The following is an 8,930-nucleotide window of genomic DNA, read 5'->3' as shown; positions in this document are numbered from 1 at the left end:
AAAGAACTTAAATATGGTAATCCATGATCAGCTCCTTTCTATCTAAACAATAGAAAAGTACCATTGAGTGATGGTATTAAGAATAATACAATATAAAGATGCACACATTATTAATGTAAAATTAGTGGTTGTACTAATTTACAGTTCCATCAACAATGTATGAGTGTTCCCATTTCCCTTTTAGGAACAATTTTCACATCCTGAATTCAATCCAGTTAGCCTTTTCCATGCTTGTATACCATTCTTTGTGATTTTTTTAAATTTGATATTGTTTTAAATTGGTGAATATAAATTGTATATGTATATGGAGAAAAAATTGATTTTTATACATGTATACATTAAAAATGTTGAACAAGCTAATTATTATATTCATCAGCCCATATTTAATATGTCTGTGATGAAATTTAAAACCCTCTTTTAGTTATTTTTTAAGATATTGTACATGGTTATTAACTATAGTCACCTTGCTCTGCAATAAAATATTATAACTAACTCTTCCTATCAAACTGTAGTTTTGTAATGGCTTACCCCATCCACCTCCCTGCCACATCTCTGGGAACATTCTAATCTACAGCTATGAGATTGACTGTTTTGGATTCCATATATAAGTGAAATAATATAGTATTTGTTTCTCTGTGCTTGACTTTTCATTTAACACAATGTTCTCCAGGTTCATCAACATAGTAGAAAATGACAAAATTTTCTGATTTTTAAAAAACTGAATAATATTTTATTTTATTTCCTTCTAACACATATGTACACTTTCCATATTTTAGTTATGGTGAACAAGGTTGCAATGAACATGGAAGTGCAGATATCTATTTGGCATGCTGATTTCAAATTCTTTTATATTTGTCCTTTTTAGGTATATATCAGTGGTTGAATATATTTGATATATTTATACAACTATGTACTGTATCTTATTCTAATTAGGATCACTGTCTTGTGGATGTAAAGGATATTGAGATTCACTATGGAATTTTCATAACTGTACACAAGAAAATTAGGTCAGATCAATTCCTCTCTCTTTCCTATTCCTAACCCCTTTCCTTCTCTTTATTCCCATTTGTTTCATCTATCTGTTCTTCCTTTGCTCCAATTACTGTTGGTTAGCATTAACATATCAGAGAGAACATTAGCACTTTGGTTGTTTGGGATTCGTTTTTTTTTTTTTTTTCACTTAGCAAGCATTATAGTGTCCAGATACATTCACTAATTGGCAAATGTCATAAAGTCATACTTCTTTATGGTTGAGCAATACTCCCTTATATTTATATACCACAATTTCTTTATCTATTCCTCCGTTAATGGGCATCTAGGTAGGTTCCATAGATTGGCTATTGTGAATTGTGCTGTTTACAGCAATATAGATGTTTATAATATTGATGTGGTGGCATCACTGTAGAATGCTGATTTTAAGTCCTTTGGATATAAACTGAGAAGGGAGACAACTGGGTGAAGTGGTGGTTCCATTCCTAGTTTTGTGAGGCATTTCCACACAACCTTCAGAGTGGTTGTACTAATTTGCAGTTCCACCAACAATGTATGAGTGTTCCCATTTTCCAATACTGTCATCAAAATTTACTGTTGCTTGTATTCTTCATAATTGTCATTCTAGTTGGAGTGAGATTAAATTTGAGTGTAGTTTTAATTTGCATTTATCTAATTATTAGATATGTTGATTTTTTTCATATATTTGTTCATCTTTTGTATTTTTTCTTTTGCAAAATGATTAGTTTTTTGCTCATTTATTGATTGGGTTATCAGATTTTGTGGTAAGATTTTTGAGATTTTGTTTATTCTGGAAATTAACACTATCTGAGGTGCAAGCAGCAAAGATTTTCTCACTTTCTATAGGCTTTCTATTTATGCTTTTGATTGTTTACTTTGATGTATTTTTTATTGTGATGCCATTCCATTTATTAATTTTTGATTTTACTTCTTGAGCTTTAGGAGTCTTGTTGAGGAAATTAGTTTCTAAGATAACATGTTGAACCTTTTCTTCCAATAGTTTTATGATCTGTGGTTTAATACCTAGGTCTTTGTTCACAATGAGTTAAATTTTATGCAGGGTGAGAGACAGGGGTTAAATTTCATTCTACTACATGTCTGCATCATTCATTGAAGAGGCTATATTTTCCCCAATCTATGATTTTGGTGCCTTTTTCTAGTGTTAGATAACTGTATTTATTTGGTTTGTTTCTACATATTTTAGTCCATTCCATTCGTCTTTATGCCTGTTTTTGTGCCAATATCATTCTATTACTATAGCTTTGTAGTATAATTAAAGGTCAAGTATTGTGATGCCTCCTGCTTTGCTTCTCTCATTAACAATTGTTTTAGCTATTCTGGGCCTTTTATTTTTCCAAATGAATTTCATGACTTTTTTTCTTTTTCTTTTTCTTATCAAAATCATTGGAATTTTGAAAGAAATCATATTAAATCAGTACAGGACTTTTGGTAGTATGGCCATTTTGACAAGATTAATGCGAACATGAGAGGATTTTCCATCTTCTAAAGTCTTCTTCAATTTCTTCCTTTAGTGTTCTGTAGTTTTTACTGTGGAGGTATTTCACCTCTTTTTTTGAGGTTGATTTTGAAGTATTTTTTGAGGCTGTTGTGAAATGTATAGTTTTCCTAATTTCTCCTTCAACTGATTCATCATTGGAGTATAGGAAAGCAGTTGATTTCTGGGTGTTAATTTTGTATCCTGCTACTTTGCTGAATTCATTTATGAGTTTTAAAAGTTTTCTGGGAGAGTTTTTGGTGTCTTCTCAATATAGAATTATGTCATCACCAAACAGAGATAATTTGAGCTCCTATTTTTCTATTCATATCCCATTAATTTCTTACTTTTGCTTAATTTCTCTGGCTATAGTTTCAAGGACTATGTTAAATATAATAAATATTTTATTATATTTTCTAAGAGTTGCTTTGGGGCCTAAGATATAGTCTGTTTTAGAAAATAATTCAGGTGCTGTTGAGGAGAAAGTTTATTCGGTCATTAATGGATCAAATATTCTTTATTTGTCTGTTAATTCTAAATTATTATTTTCATTTTTATTTCTATAGCTTCTTTATTTATTTTTTGTTTGGAAGATCTATTCAGTTATGAGAGAGGCATGAAGTCACCCAGTAATTTTTTTCTGTGGTCTATTTGATTCTTGAAACTGAGAAGAGTTTGTCTGATGTACAGAGATGCTCCATTGTGTGGGGTATACATGTTTATAAGTGTTATTTCTTGTTTTTGTATAATTCCCTTCACCCTATGAAGTGACCTTCTTTGTCTCTTCTGATTATCTTTGACTTTAAGTCCACTTTATCTGATATGAGTATAGAAACCCCTGCTTGTTTCTGGTGTGTATGGGAATGGTATTTTTTTCCCATTCTTTTACCTTCATCTGTTGATGTCTTTGCCTATGAGGTGAGTTTTCTGAAGGACAACATGTTGTTGGGTCTTGTTTGTAAATACAATCTGCAAGTCTATGTCTTTTGTTTGGTGAATTTAAGTCATTGTTATTATTGAAAAGTGATTTCTAGTTCCTGTCATTTTTATTTGTGGTTTCTAAGTTGAATTAGTTTATCCTTTGATTTACTCCAGTGTGTTTCCTCCCTTTACAGGTTTTAAATTTTTATTTTTATTTTATTCCTCATGAAATATTTTATTGAGTATATTTGGTAGTGCAGACATTCTACTTGTAAACTATTTTGCTTATACTGAAATATTTTTATTTTATTGTCAATTATGGAGCTTAATTGTGATGGTATATTATACTTGGTTAGCATTCATTTTCTTTTAGAGCTTGGTATATGTTTTTATAACACCTCCTAGGTTTGATGGTCAGGGTTTGGAAATCAGCTGCAATTTGGATTGGTTTACCTCTAAATGTGACCAGTGGGTTTTTTTCTCTCAACCTTTAGTATTTAATCCTTTTTATGCATGTTAGGCATTTTCACAATAATGTGCCTTGGTGTTGGTCTGATGTAAATTTGTATATTTGGGGTTTCGTAAGCCTCCTATATTTGATTGCCCATGTTATTCTTCAGGTTTGAGAAATTTCTTCACCTAGCACAATAAATCTTATATTTGGCCTTTTCATGTTATCCCATATTTTTTGAAAATTCTGTTTATGGTCTCTTAATGCTTTATCGGCATGATCAATTTTATTTTCAAGATTATATATTTTGTCTTCTTTGCCTGAAACTCTATATTCCAAATTGTCCAGTTGGTTTGTGATGCTTTCCATTGAATTCTTAATTTTGTTTATTGAATCATTCATTTCAGGGATTTCCACTTAGTTCTTTTTCAGAATCTCTTTATTGAAGTGATCTTTCACTTCCTATAGTTTCTCTCTGACCTCACTCCTTCTGTTGACCTTTACTTCATAGATCAGTTGAACTATAAGCCTTCTAAACTATGTTTCTGACATTTTTTTCCACTATGGGGTTGATGGATTTTGTAATAGATGTATTTTGATTTGTTTGGGATGGTTTGTTTATTTGCTTTTTTATGTGATTTGTTTGTCTACCCATCTAACAGTATGAATCTGAGATTGAAGAATTTCTATACCATGAATGTGTCATGTCCCTGAAGGTTTCTAGTACCTTATGGTTTAGGGAAGAAAGTAATAACAACACCCAATGAAAAAAATAAATAGCTTTAACTGACTTAATCTATTTTGACATCTACAATGTTAATTGGTACAATAAACAGAAATGGTATTATATGCAATTTCCAACAGTAAAAGTAGTAATTTTTTTAAAGAGAGAGTGAGAGAGATAGAGGTAGAGAGAGAGAGAATTTTTTAATATTTATTTTTTTTTAGTATTTGGCAGACACAACATCTTTGTTTGTATGTGGTGCTGAGGATCGAACCCGGGCCACAGGCATTCCAGGCGAGCGAGCTACCACTTGAGCCACATCCCCAGCCCCAGTAATTTTTTATAGAGTTTACTATTTCAAAAGGTGAACAGGGAGAATTCATAAGAGATATAGTATGTGAAGATTTTGTGGGAAGATATGAGAACGTAGAAGTAAAAAATCATTAAGCACACAAACAAAGGGAAGAGTTAAAGAGAGAACAATAGAATTCGGCTATTAGCAAAAGAAAAGGGAGAAAGAGAATCAAGGGATATGTACAAGTGAAAGGCAATACAAAACAAAACCAAGATATACTAATCAGAAACACTAACCCTCTAAAGATAGAGTCATAAAAATAACAATCTTAAAAGTTGTTAGAGATAAGTGAGACACATAGGAATATGTATAAATGTCCATGAGCTGCTCAGTACACAACCAAAATAAGAGAAAAATAAAGAAGAGAGAAAAATGAATAAGTGACACTAGGAATTTTAAAATGTTCCTGATGGAAAATTAAGGAATTGTTTCCAATGCAATTTGTCAAATTTTTTTTTCAGTGAGAATATTGTGCATTGTCTGTTCCTAAATGTCTTTCTTTCCATTTGTTCTACATACAAGAGTAGCAGCCACAATCTGTCAAGTATTGCTTGTTGAGTTTCCAGGCAAAGTTCAAAAATTCAGGTGGAACTATTTGGAGAGTGTTTGCTGTTCTACTCTCAGGGTGGGCTGGCTGTAGTATTCTGTGAAATTTCCTGCACATGGAGCTCCTAAAGGCAGGGTTTAGGTCTATATAGGCCCAAGGTTCTTCATTGCATGTAGATTGGTCTGAACATCTTAGATCAGTGCATCTCCAGAGCCCAGCAGATGCTGATCCACACTGGGAGACTGCAACCCAGGAGTCTCCTCTGTGTTCCACTCATGAGGCAGAGGAGCCAATTTTTTGTCCCCTGCACCAGCCATGGATCCTATACTTCCTGAAACTCTGGGATCAGTCCCCAAGCACATGCTCACCCCCAACCCACCTGATGGAATACCTGGCCCACCTCAGCTGATCTTGCAAGGGGCCATACTCAAAGGGTGTGGGGGTCTCTGGATCTCTTAGGTCCTCACAAACTATATTCCCCTGACAAAATACTTTCTGCAGGTGAATTTTTCCTGGCCTCATAGGCACACACTGAGTCATGTGGAAGGTGTTTGTCAAGTGGAGTTTTCAGATCCAATTTGGATTACTGAGGTGTGAGTTCCTGGACTTGCTTCCATAGCTGCAGGCTGCTGTAGCCAGATATGACTCCTACCTCTGCTCTTCATAGACATTTTTTTTTTTTTTTGCTGCAACTTCCTAGTGCAAAGATGTAGTATAGTTCACCCTCGTCTCAGTCTGGCCTTGATCTCTAATTTGTTTATACCAAGATACACTATGTCAAAAGCCACCTCACTGAGAAGTTATTTATCTGCTTTCTTATTTGCACACCAAAGAGCAGCATGGAAAGTAACCTCCTCTACTCCGCCATCTTTCTGTGATGATTTCAACTTATTTAGCTTTATACCTAAAAGGGGGATTGCTGGATTGTATGGTAATTGCTGGATTGTATGGTAATTTCTTTCTTTCTTTCTTCCTCTTCTTCTTTTTTTTTTGGGGGGGGGGTGCTGGGGATTGAACCCAGGGCCTTGTGCATGAGAGGCAAGCACTCTACCAACTGAGCTATATCCCCAGCCTTTTGGTAATTCCATTTTCAGATTTTTTGAGAAACATTTGTACTTTTTTTCTAATTAATGTATTAATTTATATCATCATCAACAGATAAGTGTTCCATTTTTTGTATCTTATCTGAGTTTAGATTTCATTTTTCAATAATAAAAAATCTAACATGCATATAAAATCTCTGTGTGGTTCTAATTGCTGAATGTTTTAAAATGTATTTGTTGACTATTCATATATTTTTTTTGTGAAATGGCTTTTTAAGTTATTTGATCATTTTTAATTAGGATTTTCCTTTGTATTAGCAATTTGCATTTCTTGTATATTTTGAATATTAGCTCATTATGTGATTATGACTTACAAATGTTTTCCATTATGTGAATTATCACTTTACTCTATTAATTACTTCCTTTGCTATATAGAATCTTTTGTTTGATGCAATCCCATTGGTCTAATTGTGCTTTCATCTGTGTGTTTTTGTTTTTATGTCCAAGTAATCTCTCTACTCAGACTAATTTCCTGGATATCCCACTCCCCATTTTTTGTAAGAGTTTTATAGTTTCTGGTCTTATATTTAAGTTCTTAATTCATTTTTAGTTGGGTTTTGTATAAAGAGTGAGATAAGAGTTTACTTTTAGTCTTCCCTATATGAATATTCTTTCTTGGCACCATTTATTAAATAAGTTGTCTTACATGGTAGTTGCTTGGCAACTTTGTCAAAAATAAATTGTTTATTTTTGCAATCCATTATATTTTTTTTTCGGTAATCTAGTTTATACTACTTGTCAATGTATTTGCATTTATGCCAGTTCCATGCTGCTTTTATTACAACAGTGTTGGAAAATATTTTGAAATGTGATACTGCCATGCCTCCAACTTGCTGTTTTTAATCAAGATTTCTTTGCATAGACTTGGTATTTTGTGTTTCTATGCACAATTTAGAAATGTTTTTCTATATTTTGTAAAGAATTACATCGAAATTTTTATAGTCATTATATTGAATCTGTACATTGGTTTGAATAATACAGACATTTTAATAATATCAATACTTTCAGTAAACAAAGAAAATCTTTCTATTTATCTGAATCATCTTCAATTATATTCATCATATATTTTATATGTTTTACCATACAGATATTTTACTTATTTGGTTAAATTTGCTTCTAAGTAATTTTTTCAATGATATTGTACATTGGATTATTTTCTTAATTTCTTTTAAGATGGAGTGTCTGTGCTGGGGATATAGATAAGTTGGTAGAGTGCTTGCCTTTCACACACTAGGTTCTGGGTTCAATACCGAGCACTGTGAAAAAAAAAAAAAGATGGAGTGTCATTAGTGTACCGAAATGCTTCTGATTTCTTTAAGTTGATTTGATATTTTGCAATATCACTGAGCTGACTTTTCAATGTTAAAAGATTTTGGTATAGTCTTAAGGATTTTCTATATGTATACATAATATGTCCCTAGCAAACTGGGATAAGAACTACTTTTACTGCATCTCATAAACTTTAACATGTTGTGTTTCCATTTTCATTTGTCTGCAGATATTTTAAAATTTCTCTTATAATTTATTATATGATCCATCAGCTGAATTAATTTCCATCTGTGAATTTCTAAAAATTTCTCCTCTTACTTATCTATTTTCATGCTACTGAGGGTCAGAAAATATATTCCTAATTATGATTTCACTCTTCATAAATTAATTAAGGCATTTTCTAGTCTAAGGTATGTACAATTACATTTGAAAAAACATGTGTATTTTGTTTCTGTTGACTGGAATATCTTGATATGTATGTTAAATGTAATTGATTATAAATTTAGTGTAAGTCCAAAATTTCCTTATAAATTTTTTGTTTGGATTATCTATCCAGTGTTGACAGATCATGCAAATAAATCCTCTACTACTTCTGTATTTTATTTAGGTCTTTTTGCATATTTCTTAGTATTTTCTTTAAATATTAGGTGAATTGCTTAGTAGTTATCTAGTGGCTTACATAAATATTTTATATTGATAATAGTCTATTTTAAGTTTATAACAAATTAGTTTTTTTGTTTTACTTTTTATGCTTTTATTAGTGCATATAAAATATAAAATAATTATATATAATACTTGCCGCAGTCTGGCTGGGCACAATCAGGAGCCACTTGTCAAAAGAAACTAACTTTATTTTTAGAACCACACAGGACAAACAAAATAGTCTCTCAGGAAAAACCCTCAGAGCCTCAACTGCCACCACCCGCTTTCCCCAAGCCTCTCTCTCCCACACAAGCTTCTCCCCACCTCCCACAATCCTCCTGCTCTTGAGGCCGATTGGCTGGGTCACGTGGGCGGAGCCAAAAAAGTCCCCCAATGAGCAGCTCCGTGGTCT

At 32.5% G+C, this 8,930-nt stretch overlaps 1 non-coding gene across 1 annotated transcript; it reads right to left on the bottom strand.

Annotated features, from left to right (window-relative positions):
• Positions 1-6,500: 6,500 nt before the first annotated feature.
• Positions 6,501-6,573, bottom strand: Trnae-cuc (transfer RNA glutamic acid (anticodon CUC)). Its single transcript has one exon. It is a non-coding gene; the product is annotated as a tRNA-Glu (tRNA).
• Positions 6,574-8,930: the final 2,357 nt, after the last annotated feature.

The sequence above is a fragment of the Marmota monax genome, unplaced genomic scaffold (genome assembly GCF_021218885.2).
Source record: "Marmota monax isolate L192 unplaced genomic scaffold, Marmota_monax_Labrador192_F-V1.1 WCK01_AAM20220418_F8-fsc00050, whole genome shotgun sequence".
NCBI lineage: Eukaryota > Metazoa > Chordata > Mammalia > Rodentia > Sciuridae > Marmota > Marmota monax.
The sequence above is the reverse complement of the archived record's forward strand: the minus strand, read 5'-3'. Positions and strand labels throughout refer to the sequence as shown.